Raw genomic sequence first — 18,019 nt, 5'->3', positions numbered from 1 at the left:
TCTGGCTCAATAGCACCAAGATACATTCAAATGTGGATGAATGTTTTGCGCTTTTTAATTGTACTTTCAGACAGAGATAGATAGATAGATAGATAGATAGATAGATAGATAGATAGATAGATAGATAGATAGATGGATAGATGGATAGATGGATGGATGGATGGATGGATGGATGGATGGATGGATGGATGGATGGATGGATGGATGGATGGATGGATGGATGGATGGATGGATGGATGGATGGATGGATAGATAGATAGATAGATAGATAGATAGATAGATAGATAGATAGATAGATAGATAGATAGATAGATAGATAGATAGATAGATAGATAGATAGATAGATAGATAGATAGATAGATAGATAGATAGATAGATAGATACTTGTATTATTCTCAACAGGACAAGGAAGAAATATGGGGCATGGGAGGGGATGTCCTGGGTGTTTGGCAATGGAAGCCCTTCTATACATACATCTGGTGCACTTGAAAGACTGAGGGACAATGTTAATGACAGAAGGAGTATGAATTCCACCCAGTATAAAACCCATCCTGAAATATCCCTGAATCTCTAACTGGAATTAAATGGGTACAAGCTCGCCTAGTGGTTGGTTTGGGTTGACTGGTGTGCTGGAAAACAACTGGTCCCGAAACGACCCAGGAATGTTTTATTCTAAATAGACAACCCAAATACACAGGGAAGAACCATGCACACTTCAACATGCGCTATGTGTAAAGAAATACACACATTAATAATGACCTTTAGCTAAACGTTGTAGGATAATATTTGATTTCTTTGTGTCCAATAACAATAACATAAGATATAACCTCACTGATTCTTGATTTCCCAAAGAAGCGCACTGCGTGTGCATTTGCAATCAAGAGTCTCGCATGCGCTGTGAATAATATGAAGAACACATCTGGAGATGCTAAGAACACATGAAAGTCATGTATGCGCAAATTTTAACATCTTGCATGTGCTGTCAATATAGAAACTGACTCGAACGCATTTTTGAGTGGAATCGCACTCAATGCTTATTATTTCTTGTTTGATCCGGAGGTACCTGTACATGAGTTGATATCCGGTGGTAACTGTGGGTGGCTGTAGTCCTGATACGAGAGGTGGCGAGTTGGTTCCGACATCTCGAAAAAAAGGGAGAATTCCTCTTCTCCCTTCAATGCGTGATGAAGCTGCTCCTGCGGGAACCAACCAAGGCGAGAGCGGCGTCGGGACTGTGCACACAGATTATATATGTCTCAATGTGCCCCAGCTCGAAAGGCCGCCGTGACTTGCCAAGGTCGTGGGGGATCTAGGCAGCACAGCGAGTGGGCCGCTGACTGTAGAGCGGTCTGTCTTCAGAATGCTCCACGAATATCCCACACGTGTCGTCACCATAACAGGACCCATGGACAAGTCGGGGTCTGCCATGGTAATAGGAAACAGCTCGGGAGGCTTAAGGTAAATGCTGCATACATACATCAATCCCACAGCCTAACAAGCATCGGCACATGCAAACCAACCCCCAGAACAGTGTACTGGATCTTGATTTTTTTCCTCCACTACCTATAACTAGACCACTGAGCTGGGCAGAACCACGGACACATGGCCAGAACTATGACATCAACCCCCACTGGGCACAGGGCTTGCCCATGTGCAGCATGGTTTGGCCAAACCCTGTATTGCAACCGCCACAAGGAAGCCTAACCCTGATGTGAACAGCATTCAGCTATGTGCAGCGGGGGTTGGAAGACGGCCCTTGCCTACGAAAAGGTCCGGACCTGCAACAAGGCCCTGCACCCAACCCCCATGAAACTCTGTGCTGTGACTGTGGCCAGACCCTGCCCCCAATCTCCCACAGAGCAGTCAATCTCTGCTGTGCACACCAATGTGCAGCGAGGGTGTATTATAGCGTGCCCAAACTTCCATGGGGCAGCAAACCTACACTATGCTTGACTTTGAGGTATGCACAGCAAGGGTTGAGTACAGGGCCTGGCTTCTGGGGTCAACATCCATTGTGCAAGGTCGAAAGTCAAGGGCCTTCTTCTGCACCCATAACCCATGCAATGGCCACCCCCTGTAGTGAATGGCCTTCGGGTGAGTACAGTGGGGGTTGCCATGGGTATTGGCCTCTTGCCAGACCCTACGTCCAAATCACAATGGAGGGGCCAACCCTCTCTGCACATGGTGTTTGGTCCCCCACGCAGAAATGGAGGGGGTGACCCCTACTGTGCATGACCTTTGGCCAGGCACAGCATGGATTGGATGGAAGGTCTGGCTGCTGGCATCCAGACACTGCCCTCAACCTCCCAATGAAGCAAACAACCCCCATGGCTCTCATTCCTTTGGCCATGGACAGCAGGGGTTGGCTGTAGGGCCTGACCTGTGGCAGTCCTTTGACCCAACCCTCCATAGAGAGGCCAGTCCCCACTTTGTACAGCCTTTGTCTGTGTACATCAGGAGTTGGCTGTGGAACCTTGACTTTGGCCAAGCCTGGACTGCAATTTACCGCAGGGCATCCAACCCCTTCTGTGCATGCCCTTTGGCCATGTGCAGCGTGATTTGGACACTTGTTATGGCTCGACACTCAAAATTCCACAGGGCACACAGCCACAGCTGAGGATAGCATTCAGCCATGTGTCTATAGTCAGGCCCAGAACCCGACGCCGCATGCCACAGTCAACCACAGCTGCACATTACTAAAGGCCTTGCTCATAGTGGCTTGGCTGTTGGGCCTGCCTGTGCTTTGTGCTATTCTGCGTCAGAGGGGTGCTACAAGGTTGTACATAGATGTTCTTGTGCTACCACCCATGCTTTTTGGTGCAAAACTCTATATACTAATAGCGTAGACAGGGTTTTGTGGAAAAAATAATGCCACTTTGAATCAGGTGTTAAAAGAGAACTACTTTTAATTCTCCTTTCTTTTCCTTTTTTGCATTTGTGCTGCATGTAAAGCACACAGACAAATTCGGAAAGTAGGCATAGGCATAGGTATAGTATTTTGTCCTGGAATGGGACACTTCAAGTACAAAACCTATGCTAGACTCACGCAGACATCCTTGCACTATGGCGCAAAAGTGTGTGCGTGGTACTCAGCAACCTGATTATGCACCTGAAGTGTTGCACAGAATCTTTACACATTGCCTCTTAAGTTAAGTGTGACTGCTCTGTTCTAAGCTACCAGAGGGTGAGCACAGGTTTATTTAAGGTGTATTTGTCACTTACCCTGACTAGGATTGTGGTTCCTGCTTGGATAGGGTGCGCACCTCTGCCAAGCAAAAACCCAATTTCTAACAGTCTGTGTCGTATTCCTTATGTAGATGAACACTGATTTCGGTCTTCCTGTGGAATCCCTCTGCCAACACAAACATCCGATATGCATCACAAGCACTTTTCGTCCAGGCTCTCCTTTTCAATCTTCTCATGCCGCTTTTGTGTTTGTTTTTTTCAGCTTGCACTCCTTCCACTTTGTGCTGGTGGGATTTCATTTGTCCCTTCTGTATCATTGCTGCCACTCTTATGATTGGCCTTCACTCCTGGCTGAGTGAAGCCATCTGTCTCCTGTTCCCTCTGATTGAGATTTATGACTGGGAGCTTCCGCGTGCCATGCCCGTCTACATTTCAATCAACAGATTGAGCTCACAAGCTCGAATAACTTATTTTGAAAGGCTCCGGTTTTTTTGCATTGCTTTACTGACAGTATTGCTTTTATGTCATTTGATGAACACGGGCAGTTAATAAAATGCTTGACAGAGTAAGGTACATTTCTAAGCGAGGTCCTTTTAAGGTAGCATGGTATGAAATTTCCGAGAGACAGAAATAGCATCCAGTTTCATGGTCCTAAGTAGCCCAGCGCTTTAAAACATTTATTTTCCAAATTGTTAATTTGGTAAAGCAATAATGTACAGACAAATGTTTTGCGAAATTATTTCCTGGGGGCATTAGTTCTAATTGAAATCTTAAATCAAACAACAAGCAAAAGAGGAATATATATATTTCGGTATATTTTAAACTTCCACAATCCCAGTATTTTTTCTTGCTGTTAAATGTGGGTGATGTAAGTGGTATGTTTTGCTGAATGTGGTTAATATGTTGGAGAACACCAAATTAAGAGCATATACTCGCTATTAACAGTGTAAAAGTGTCTTAAATGTCCAGCTATTTACTACCGCACATTTGCCATCAATTCTGAGAGAATTAGCTCAGGCAAATGCAACATTTCCCAAATTTTCATAGCAACTGGATTTGATCAAATGTATGAAATCTTATAAGATTGCTTAGAAACTAAGGGGCATATTATCAAGGTCCAGCGTTAACATTATCGCCGCTTTATCGGCAGAAAACTGCCGCTAAAGCGGCGATAATGGGCTTGATAATATGCCGCAGAGAATTCCCATAGAAGCCCATGTGCTGGTGTGAACCTTGGCTTCTATGGGAATTCTCAAGGGCATATTTTCAAGACCATTATTGCCGCTTTAGCGGCAGTTTTCTGCCTATAAGGCGGCGATAATTTTAACGCTGGACCTTGATAATATGCCCCTATGGAATTAATTTCCCTATGTGCTTCCCTCTTCACTTCCCACTGAGAGTCTAATGGTTACCTTGATTTCGCTAAACAAGCAACTGAAACGTCAAAGAGAGGCATACTCAAAGATTATATTTCTGTCACCGAACAGAGGCATGCAAAGATGCAATGGAAGTTGCTGATGATGAGAACTAAGGCCTGGCGTTAGAAGCAAGTCTAATGAATTCTAATGCAAAGTTCAATAATCAGAAAGAATTCAAAGATCTAAATGTAAAAATGGAATTGTCCAGTATTTGTAAAGCTCTTGGATCCCCATAAAAAAGAATCCTGCAACTAAACTAAACCTTTTCAATTTATGAAGCCAGATCTTCGCCGTTAGGACATTGGTTGAGCACCAATATTGTAGAATCAGATATCGAGCTACTGCTGCAGTGATAAAATATTGGAAATATATACTTTGTTTTAGAGTAGCACCCGACTTCCCAAAGAACACTTCCATTGCTTCTGGTTGATCTGAAATTTGTGCAGTCACTCAAAACTTGAAAAACCTAATTCCAGAATTGAAACAGTTTGAGGCATTGAAACAAAATGTGCTACCAGTCCCTTTATCGCTTTGTGCACATCTAAAGAACTGATTCAGGATTGTCAGAAACATCTTATGTATTGCCAGTGGAGTGGAATATGCAATCCACCTTTCAAGGAATCCCTTTCTTTTAAGTTGTTCACTCTAAGGTATTTATACCCTAAGGAAGAGATATGCTCCCATTCTCCAATAGTCATCCGACATCCCATAACACATTCTAGTTTGTTTAAATAAACCCTGACCAGGGAAGAATCTGAATACTTCCTAAGACCCCTACACCAGTGGCCTTTCCCAGTCAGTAATTATAAGCTTCATCAGCGCCTTGGTCGATTCACTCATTACTTGAATTTTGTTTGGCAAGAAGCTAGCAATCTGTGAGAAGCTATTGTAAAACATATGGCATTCAGTCCCCAGCCGCATTTGTATTTCCTCCCAAGTTCTCCTGCATCAAAATAACTTCTGAATTACAAGAAGGTAACCAATTCATTACAGCCCCATATTTCTGCCTCTTTAAACTACCGTTAACTTTGCACAAGATTACTCACATATTCTGCATCATACTCTTCACATTCTAAGAGTTAATTCAAACATTCTGATTACCAAGCCAACTGCCCCAGTCTCACATTAATATTGCCTTTCTAGAATACTTGAGCCCCAACTCATCTCCTGATGATTTATCTACTCTTTTATATAAACAAACCACCCCCTGTGCTCACCCCTCACAACTCCATACACCGTAAGTGCTCCACCACCCCGAAGAGGGAATTGCCCACCATACCCTCAACTGTGCCCTACTAAATGGGTGCCCTGTCACTGCACCCTACCATGTACCATAAAGGAGAAAATGCTTTCTTCCCTCTGGCTACTTGAATCACTTCTTACACTCAAAAAAACACAACTGAACTCAGGAAACCAATAAAAGGAGAGCAAAAGAAAAGAATTAGGAATAAACTAATACCGCCTTAAGTTCTGAACTGTTTTCAAAAGGCTCTGTCCCTCTTCCTGAGAAGAACATAGATAGAATTGACTTTTGAACAACACTTTTAGTTTAGATTGTTGGACAATCAAGGCCTGGGCCCCCACCACCTTAAATTGTCCCACCAGGTCCATGAAATGTGTCTGTCTTAATGCTGCTGTGGCGGACATATCCGAGAACACCCGGACCTGCGCTTTATTCAGTAGCTTGCATGATTTCTTATGTATCGCTGTGGTCAGAATCACCTTCTTTATATGGTAATCTGCAAATTCATGATGATAGTATGGGGACATTATGAGTTTGTGAGCTGCTGGGCAGGGACTCATTTGGCCCTCATAATGGAGAAGTCCTCAGGAAGATCCTGCAAAATATGTGATTTGATCAATGATTCTATGAATTGCAACATGTTCTGGTGGCTGCCCATGCTCTTCACCCCTTGCGGTAATCCAAGAAATCGAAGGTTATAACTCCTCGCATAGTTTTCCATGTCATTAATTTTATTCTGCAAATCCTGCAGCTTTTATTTTTAGTATTGCTCATCTACCTGCCCGACATGAAAGAACGATCCTCTTGATCTGATACCCCTTCTTCCAGTGCTTTCAAGCGTGTTGGGATTCGGCATACTACTTCCTTGCTTTTACTCAATCTCTGATAGAGTGTAGAGATTTCCTTAGACTGGGTATTTTTCAACTTGAGAATTTTAAGCAAAATCATCTCTAAGAGGAGCTGTGGCTCGATAGCTTCCCCATGGACCCTCAGACTCTCAAGACACGCTAGTCCTTCAGTGGTTCCAGTAATCTAAGGTAGATGCTGCTTACATACTTCTACAATGAGCTGTTCACCCAAGCCCGTTTGCAGATTCGAGAGCTGCTCTCCCGACTTCAAGTTTAGGTCATTTAATGACTCCTCTGCTGTAGACAGGATTGGTAAGTGATCTTGAGTGTCTCTCATACCCTTGCTACTATGTGATGACTCTAAGGGTGCAGGATATGGACCACCCTTTGATTACCTTGCAAAGAGCTGATACTCCCCCTTTGCTGGTTTTATCAGGCTCCCAAAATTGAGACCATCCTGTGACAGTGGGGTCCCCCCATCTCCTAAATCATTCCTCTACCTTTGGGCTAGCCCTCTTTCATCTATATCTATGTTGAGGGATGGGGAGGGGGAGCCACCACCTAGCTGAAGTAATGCAATATCTGTGGTTTGGCACAAATCAGTATCCAGGGAGGCACTTAATGATGCTTCAATGGTCTCTCGCAACTGGGTTAGAGGATCAGTGGTCAGTGTAGGTTTCACCATTATGGTACTTTGGTGATTACTAACCATTTTTCCCTTTGAGATACAGTGGTGTGTGCTAACAGTCTTCTGACTTTTTACAGCTGAGGTGTTAAGCTAGCAACTGGATTGTTGGTGCCTCTACAATGTAGCTTCCTCATATTCGCCCAGAGATTTGCTAGAAGAGAGTTCCAGGCCAGAGAAAACGTAGTCCAAGGCATATAAGGCACATAAAAAGATGGAGTAGGAAAGTGCCTGCCCAGCGACCTCCCACTTGGGTGATGTCAAGCGTGCTACATGGCCCGTGCAACATATGCCTCACTTGCACCCCAGCGAGAAACCTGGTGGCTCTCTCCATGCTCACTCATGCCAGTCAACAGGGTCCTCAGTCTCTGTCTTTGCCTCAGCCTTTCGGCCTAGCGGCTTATTTTTTTCTGGATTTCCTGGCTAATCAACACTGCTAAGAGGCGAATGGCCGAATGCACCCCCTCAGGCCATGCTGCCCCCGTCTTGGCAATTATAGCGAGCCGATGTACCCGATGCAGCCAAAGCAGCAAAGGGGAGCGAACCTCTTTCGAAGTGCTGCTGTCCTCGCGGCATATCACCTCCAACCCGAAAGCAGACTGCCGCACATAGTGAAGAGTGAGGTCACTGGAGGGCAGCTAGCAGCAGCGCATGTGGAATTTGCTGCTGCCCTTGTCTCCTCTATTGATATGTGAGTGACTTAATGTTTACATTGACTGTGCTATAAAAACAACACAATGAATGAGTTCAAACACTTATTCTCATGTTGAACATTTCAGACACTTGCAGACAATTTGTCCATCAAGTCAAAATCATTAGGTAAAGAAATTGGCCACAAGTGGTTGTATCACCGGTTACCTGCCATTGTGTGGTGGATCTCTCCTCCATCATCAACATCCTCCTCCATTTTCTCGGTCTCTTCAGGCTCCAAGTCCCCTGGGACATTTGTTCTTTTACATTTATGATGGAGGATCGCACAGACAAGATTTTATTTTGCACCCCATAGAGGGGAGTATAACAATCTTCCCCCTGACATGTCCATGCATCGGAACCTGCAATTCATTACTCCAAGTGTCTGTTCGACAAAATTCCTCTTCTTGATCAGCGCCTGGTTGTACCATTTGTCTGACTCCGTTGGGGGAGAAACAATTAAGTTCATGACCCAAGGCAGAAAACCATATCCTTGGTCACATGAAAGTAGGACAAAGACAACTGTTAATGATTATGCACATTGTTAGAGACATATACCTGTCCATATATGTTATGTATACTGACTCACTCATGCACATTTATTATAGTATTAAACTATATGTGTTACGTATACAGTTGACCATTGGTTAACACATGTCTTTACCAGGTCTCTCTGTCAGTGCAATTGTTGACCCTGTCCTGATAATTTGGACACTTCTACATGCTGAATTTCATTATCAAGCAGTAGTTTCATGTGAAATGTATTTCGAAAAGCTCTTGACCTCTCTAAGTTATTTGCAATCACTACATGTGCAAAATGACAAAGTAATGATCTAATTTTCTGCCATATATTCAGCCCTAGGTAGGTTTGGACAGTGCTAACATGTTTGACACTCACACATACTATGTCCATTTGAAACCTCTGATGTTGTTACTTGCCTACATGACATTGACACAGCCTTTGTTTAGTTCCCTTACTTGAGCCTGGGCATTTTCTGCGTACATATAGTGGATTTTCAACATGTGACATGGATAGTTACACATTTTCTTGTCAGCCTTGAGCTAATGGTTTTTGTCCGACAAGTTAATGCTGAACTTAGATTGACACATAGGTATGGCAACATTGGCCATGTTTATTTAGGACACACTGATGTAGATATAGGTAGCTTTGTTACTACAGACCTCGCCACAATTTTATAGGTTTTCATGTGTATGTATTTGATTGTAACTTGTAGGGTATTCTGTACTTCTATGCCTCCATTCTGTCATCATTGATGTGGCAAGAGAACTTTGAATAGGGATCATGAGAAGACTGTGATACCTTGCCCTGATTTCCATTTCATTCTATGGTAGTTCCTGGTGTATGAAATGTTTGACAGTATTGTGTTTGACTTTGTGTGTTTAAAATTGATGGACTCATAATCAGGACGTTTGGTCAACTTGCACCCCAAAACCGGGGATGTATATCCATTGGTTACATAATGTCAATGTGGCTTGATGCCTATGTGTATGTGTGTAACCAGACTGTCAGTATGGCATATATGTGTTTTGTACTGTTGGCATGACATTGATACTTAAAATTGACCTTTACAAATAATTAGGAGCATATGCTTACATTGAATTACACAAATGGAAGTTGCATCTACTTCTTCCAGTGTTGCTGCAGAACCTTTGGGCAACATACAAGTATACTGCCATGTGTGACACACTTACTTATGAACACAGGATTTGCTCAAACACATTTAATTTATTGGAACTTTAACTGATACAGAGAGTAGGTACGCCATGGAGGAAACACTCATCTCACACTTAGGGCCCGATTATGATGCAGTTAGGAAATCTTTCCGATCTAATCGGTATTGAAATGGTTACCGACCGACTCAGATCAGGAGAGCCCGACTGACAGAGTATGAAGCCTCTGGGGGCTTTCAGATACGATTTTGTTGGACTCCCATTGACTGGGACTGCATCGTAATCGGACCCTTAGCTGTTATCTACCCTTTGTCTCATATTGGCTTTTCTTGTGTACCACATGATTTTTGTCTTGATTTGTTAACCAGTGCAGATGATGTGGTTCGGTCCATTCCCACAGAGTGAGACGACACAATGCTTGGCACAGATGTCATGTTGCTGCTGCCATTGCAGGATTAGTTAGGGAATGACACAATGGCAAATAATTGTCTTCATGTGGCAGTGAGTTGTTTCCAGAATGTGCACATGACATTATTATGGTCCAGATATTTGGCAAAGTAGCACAGTGCAGTGCAGCAAGTCACCTTGCTGTGCTGCGTCACTGAAAAGGGCAGGAATGCAAAGTATTTCAGGCATACAGCACATTTCTGTCCTTTCACCTTGGGTTTAAAGGAAGTGACTTGATTAGGGCCACCTAGGACACTCTTGATCTCCTCTAGCCTTCCAAGAAATGAAGAGTCGATGACACAGTAGAGAAAATAAGCAAACTAGTTTATTCACAAAGTACACTGCAGTGGAGTCCAATCTCATCCGCCTCCTATGATGGCTGATGAGGGACTTACTCGAACAAACATAAAGTTACATTATGTATGTTGCGGAGACCACAAAGACCCGCCTACTATGGAAAAACACTGGTAGCTGTCGTAATACAATGGGGGTACAGAACATAAGTTTCAATTCAACAGCCTGGCACAAAGTATCTACTGCCCACATTCGTCTGTCTTATCCTCCCTGCTAGACAGGTGGGAGAAGGCCTCTATGTAACAGGAAAGGCATGCGTTAATGAGCAAGATTCAGCTTTGAAACAACAAAACTTACCACGGACCATTTCTCGTAAATGATCAGTAACAGTTTCGATTATAATACAAAATCGCGTCTTCGAGTGGTAAAATGGTGGCACAGATAGGAACCTAACTAACGTGACATATTCATTTACTAGTTGTATATGCATCCAGCAAGAATATATAATGAATTAGCTACATAAATGCTAACATAATATTGGGTAAAATACGAGTAATATGGCAATAATACATTTCAATTCTAACACGTTGGCACACAATGGACTGCATAGCCCAAATGCAGACACCCTTGCATCATAGTGCAAGGGTGCCTGCCTTTCATGCAAGATTGTTTATGTGCAGAAAGGGTTGCTTTCCTGCACAAAAACAATCCTTAGAGGCATATTCCCCCAGCTATGTGTGCCACCGAATGCAGCACACATTGGAAGAGAAAGAAAAATGGATGAGTTATGCATCACCTGGGGATGCATATTTATTTGACACAGTGCCAGGTTTACCTGGTTTGGTATACATGATACTCGTCATAAACCATGGGAGTTGGATATAAATACCCAGAAAACTCCTGTGGTATACCTCCCTTCCACACTGTAATGCAACACAGCATCTTGCGCTGCATTGCATCACACCACATTTGTGACAGCTTTCAAAGCAACAAAAATTGGCTTTGTGTGTCTTCAATAATCGGACTTAAAGATTTGCATCACGCATGTACCTCACTGCATGGTGCAAGCATGAGTCACCCCTCTTATGCCCCTAACTCAATGGACAAACACAGAGAGGGCTATATTGTCATACATTTCAAATTTGAGTTGCCATGTTGTATACTTCAGATTTTCTTACCAGCAAGTAGGCTATTTCCATATTGCCCATTGTGTAAGCACTCATTGATGATCCTGTGCCTAATGATGTAAGCATCATGCACACTTCCTAGGTATTTGGACAGCACACTGATAAACATCCCCAGATGGTCCACTATGGCCTGGACGTTGATGGAATACATGTGCTACAATTTTCTGTAAAGGCGGGCTGTTTCAGCAGAGGGAACCAATTGCACATGTGCGCAATCAATAATACCTAAGACATGGGGAAATCCTGAAAAGAAATAGAAGCCTTGCATGGTGTCCTGTTGTTGTTGGGCTTTGGTGAAGAGGATGTACTGAGGAGTGAGCCTGATAATGGCATCCAGAACAGAGGGCAGCAAGGCAGAAAATCATGCCTGTGAGATTCTCTGGATGTTGTGATCTGGAAGGAACTGGATGTCAGCATGTGGAGCACAACCATCAGTTTGAGCTGTGGCGGGATGTTACTGGGCCTGACAGTTGGTGGCCCAATCTTGTGGAGCAATTTAATAATAGACTCCCTTCTGAGTCTGTGGAGTTTGATGACCTCATCCTCCCATAGGTAAATGAGGGATATGCACTGCCGGAACAAATGCTCCCTCCTCCTATGCTGCCAAGATTGGGGTGTTGGTCTCATGACTCTTAGCTGCAAAATGACGACCTCCATGGCATGTTAAGCGTGTCAAATTGTTTTGAGTGCTTGCTCTTTTTATCCTACAGCCACTGCATCATATTGGATGCGCAGGTTTTTAGGTGCATTTCAGAATTTGCACACCGCTTTCCAATGATGTGTCACACATTGTCAAACCCATATATATCACTGCATTAAATACCTTGCTTGTTTTAATTTGTGGGTGGTGCAGCTGGTTTAGGCACAGCTTTTGTCTGAAGCAATCCTTCAAAAAGGACGTATTTTGGTAAATACAATGTCTTATCAATATGGAGTACTGCTTGCGCCACTGTTGCATCAAAATTTGTAATGGAATGCCGGCACAAGCCTCTCGGAAATATGCCTCAAAGTTTGTATAAGAAGAGGCAGTGATCCAAAGACCACAGTCCCCCTCTTAAAAAAATAATACAAACTTTTCTTTTTAAACACAGTCCCATTTTGAAAATGGGCTGCGGTTAAAAAATAAAGAAGCATACTTTATGAAAAAGCAATCACAGACATGCTGGTCTGCTGCCCCAGCAGTCCTCCATCCCCTTTCCTCCAATCCTAGTGAGTCATAAGTTGCTATCTAACTCATCATTATGCATGAGGACTGTCAAATTCCAATCCACTACCATTCTTTTTTTTAAGAACCGAACTATTACTACATAAGTTAAGACTCCAAAAAAAATCCATGACTCAGAAATACTGTTTGCAAATTGCGACTGGTATTTTGGGACAAAGTATGAATACATATGGCCCTTAATTCACTAAGAGTAGAATAAGAACATAAGTAAATGGGACTGGGTTGAGGAGACAGAGCACATGAGACAAGTTTGGAATAGCTGTTGGATCATTTTTTTTCAGAAAAACCACATCTGCAAAAAAAGAAGGATGGTTGGGCGAAGACATATAAATTGAGATACGGATGTGTACCATGCATGTAATATAATTGTTAACAAAAAACACTTGTGTGGATGAAGGTGGTGGGGGAACTGTGTGGAATTTGGCATAGGAAATATAGATTTTTTTCTTGACTACTTTTTACCAGAGGTTATGCTAGCTGTCTCAATTGCAGATGAAACTCTAGGTTATTCTACAATAAATATATAATGCCATTATAAATTGAAAGATGTCTCAGTAGCAGGTTTTAACCAGATTGTAACCAGCTAAAGAGAGTATTGTTTGCCAAACCTGCTAAAAGTTTGAAGAAAAGGCCTGCAATATTAACACTATCTTATTAACAAGCTCCTGAATAATGCGTGCATTGGGACAATCAATAATATGCCTACAGCTATTAAGGCCTTATAATGACTGTCCCTGTATTTTGATAGATAATACAGCAGCACCCAGTAAATGGTGATGCCACTTGGTGTGGTATTTACTTTGTCCACTGTTACCTCCACATTCCAAGCTCCATACCTTTCAAAGGAAAAAAACACAGTAACTCAGGGGAGGCTCCTCCTCTAAGGGGGGAGGAGCTTCACCCCGCTGCTTTCTCACAGCGTGAGAAGCAGTAAAATAAAATGGTAATAACTTCCAGTTACTACCATTTTATGTATGGTTGCAAACGGGAAAGTGGGCGGGGCTGCTCTGCAACCAGGGCAAGGGAGGAGTGGTGTGCCTGCCCACTCCTTGGTGCGCAAAGACTGTTTGGTCGGCCCCCTGGGCCGCCCAAACCAGTCAAAATCTCAATGTCCTTTATTTGATCTTACTCATAAGATCATAAAAGTGTTTACAGTCAAAGTTTATAAAAGACATAGTAACATTTATTATAAACCCAGGTGTAAAAAGAATGCAAACATTCATTATATCATAACATCTAATTCATCAATATGAATACAATAAAAAACATGATAAGCCATCCTGCTATATCTTAAGGGCCCAGCTGCTTTCTCTTTTTCAGACATTCCCAGAGAAATGAGGCTAGAGAAAAATAGACATAAGGGTTCTGCAAAGATTTGAGGAAGAAGAGAGCTACATGGCAAAATTTGAAATTATGACTCGCAAATTGGTACAATAAATTTGTGTCGTTCTTGACAATAAAAACCTTAAAAAAACAAAACGTGGAGATCATTTTGTGGGGACTTGTCACAAGGACATACTGAGAGATCGGAATGTTTATATTGCTTCCCTGGAAATCCTATCATCAAAGGGATCATATTTAAGCAAAATCTCAATTAAATGTATTTGTGGTGTGAGAGTATGACATCAGCCACATACAGAAAACTTGCCCCCATCAACACTGGTATTAGTTCATACAGACGAGCCATCTGGGTGTGGGAGTTCTTTTCCTTTCTCAGATATTGTCCCCTCAAAATGAATATCTCAACCAGTTTTTGCTTAGACATGGACTTACAAGTAGAGGGGTCTTTAAAAAGGCAGCTTAAACCAATGGCAGATAATTCCGACTCCACATACTGTAGCCACTTAACCCTACTGTAATTATCTGACTTTAGAATGAGTGTTATCAAGTTTTGCGTGAGGGGAGCTGTCACCCTGTGTCAGATGGAGTGACACAGTAGGAGTGATGGCATTCTAATAATGTCAATGATGTATGGTAAAGCCAATTCCATATGTAAAACATAGTTTGAATATGACTGTGGAACGGAAGTAAAAGATTAAAAAAATTGTCCTCTATGGACTGCAGAGAATCACAGGGGGCCAACCCCCATATCGCTGCACCATATACTACTGCCGCCTTAGTTTTTGCATGGACAATGTTTTTCATTGGGATCAGAGGTTTGACTCCCAGAGAATTTCTTCAGTGCCATAAGGCTTCTCTGCATGCCCAATGCTCTTCCCTCTAGTAATTTATACCATGATTGGTTTCTATAAAAAAGGACTCCTAAATAGGGGAACAAGTCCACCACCTCAATCTTACCGGAGTCCATAAAAAAGAAGTAGGTCTGTCATGTTCCTCCCCCCGCAAGGATAATAAAAGATTTGCTCTGGTTGACCTTTAAATCTAATGATTCCATGAAAGTTGCATAGGCAGATATAAGATACTGTAGCCCCCTCCCAGTTCTCGCCATCAATATGGAGTCATTCGCATATGCTAGCATTGGTAACTGTTGATGGTTAGCAAGCACAGGAACATCCAAGGCTATGCCCTCAAGATGTTTCCCACACCATTAGTGTAGATGGAAAATAAAAATGGTGCCAGGACACAGCCTTGTTTTACCCTTCTCAGGATCTTAAATGAGCGGGTACACTCTCTGTTCCTCCCATAGCGTACTGAGGAGGAGGCGTCAGAATACAACTGCCTGGTGAAGTAAACCAATGCCTGATCTATTCCCATCTCCTCCATTATCTGCCAGAGGGATAAGTCCATGAAGGCAAGATAGATCTTCCCACCCTTGGCTCTGACATATCTATCCATGATCAATGACAGATTCAGGCATTGGTCTATTGTTCTTTTTCCCTCTTCGAATCCATATTGGGACCCAAACCAGTCATGTGTACTCTGCCCTTCTCCATGTAGGCCTCATGGAGAAGATGGCCTCCCCAAAAGCCGCTGGCTGGGCAGCGTCCCAACCTATCACAACGCTGCTTGCAGCTTTGTGATTGGCCATGGGGAGGGAGCCTGGTTGCCTGCTTCCTGTTCCTGCCGGAGGCAGGAAATCAGGACCCAGCCGACAGAAAGGTAAGTTTGAGTTTTTTTAGAATTATTTTTAAATGACACCCCCCCGTGCGACCTCCCCACGGGATCCACCCGAACCCCCACCCACGACTGACGGTAATATTGCATGTTTTTATCGCTTCCTTACTATGAATCTCAGTATGTTGCAGTGTTTTGCCGCACAAATTCAACCATGTTCATCTGAAAAAATATGAACTCCTGATTGCTTCCAGGTTTGCATTAGCACAGGACTCATGAAGAAAGAAGCCTAGATTGCTCCTATGTGGCTGTGGCTGTGACTACACATCACACTTGGTAATAATACAGGTGTGATACAGAAAAGTCCAGCAAGAGGCGACGTATGCGAGGTGCCACAAACCTGAAGGAGGAGAAAGCACCCCAATGAACTAAATATTTTAGTCTCGAGAGAAGAAACTCAGAAAATAAGATCAAAGAATGACTGTAAATACGAATCTGTGGACAATACAGGTGTGGAACAATAGGGGCGCCACTTGATGGTAGAGAAATCTCATGGGCATGGACCATTAGTCTGAAGAAAAGAAGTCCATGTTCATCGACTATTGGTCCCTGCTGCTTGAAGTTAATAGATATAGACAACAATGCAAAATGTGGTACAATTGTATGAGTGCAGTTAATGCAAACATAGTTGGAGCAAGGCAAGGTCCAAGTAAAGAAAGTACTATGTGCAGACACCAATTAGGCATTCAGTGACCAAAAACATGTACTTTTTATAAACAAGTGCGAGGAGAAATATGCATCTTTGCATTAAAAGCAAGATTCCTCTAGTCAAAAGTCATTGCTGAGGTGATCGGCAGCTAACATCTCAACCAAGTCCTCAGACACAATAGTGTAAATTCTTATAAAAGACCTTCCAAGGTTTGCAGTGTATAAAAATCGCAAGGTTTTTGTTTATTAAAAGAACGCAGGACACGAGCAGCAGAAGCCATTTCCACTGCTGCAACGGGAAACGCAGGGCATGGCGACAGCGACCGAGGCTTTTACCTGAAGGTTCGACGTGATTACAGGTAATGTGAATGCGTTTTTTTTTCCAAGGATCTGTTTACATGTGTATGTTAAGGCTTTGCTTTTTGCAGTTATAAAATCCAGTATATTAACTGCAATAGAAATTTTAGAGAAGCGTTCAAAAGTGATCAGCTGGCAGTTTAATAAGTGGAAAACGTATGTTATTCTAGTTTCCACAACACATGCACTCTCGTATTGAGGGGCTCATCTCTGGGATTGGACGGGATTTTGTAAATTGATCTGTAAACTTTCAATGAATGAAATGATGTGTCAGCTGACAGTGTGGAGAAGTTTGTCTTTGACTGGTCGCCCTTGGCTCTGTATGTCAAACACTTGAGCTGTTGCATAGTTCTGCTTTCTGTGCAGGTAAAGAGAGCTGTATCCGCATGACACGCCCAGTCATTGAGTGATTTTTTAGATCTCGCCTGACCCAGCGCATGCGCTGGTCTGGCGAGACTTATTGAGAGGGCTCCAAAAAGTGCTACCAGGCCAGCCTAGAGCTACAGTGCATGTGCGCGGGCGCGCACGCCGCGCTTTACCGCGATTACTTTCACTTTCGCGGCCGCACGGCCGCTTTGCATAGCCAATAGGTCTCGCTTTTGGGACCTTAAAAGTATTTAGTTATGCAACTGTTTCATGGCTAAACACTTATAAGGTCCCAAAGGCGAGACCTATTGGCTATGCCAATGCTTGTATTTGATTGCAATCATCCTGCTCTGTTTAAATATGCTTCAAATTGTGTCACGGTAGTTATATAATCAAGTGGTGTGCCTTTTAAACATTTCCTCCAATCAGACATTGACATCAGTTTGGTACAATCTCTGAATGTCGTCTGTCATGGTACTAGTAAGGGGAAAAGGTAGGCATGTATACACAGGGTGATCTACTACATTTTAAAATATATGTACCATTTGTAGCACTGCAATTAGAATGAACTATACTAACTTGCCATTCAGTGTCTGTTTAATAAATGCCTTGAGCATTGGAATTCTATGATAGTCAATCTAGATTTTGAGTCCCTGCC

The sequence above is a fragment of the Triturus cristatus genome, chromosome 5_1, assembly GCF_964204655.1.
Source record: "Triturus cristatus chromosome 5_1, aTriCri1.1, whole genome shotgun sequence".
Taxonomy (NCBI): Eukaryota; Metazoa; Chordata; class Amphibia; order Caudata; family Salamandridae; genus Triturus; species Triturus cristatus.
The sequence above is the reverse complement of the archived record's forward strand: the minus strand, read 5'-3'. Positions refer to the sequence as shown.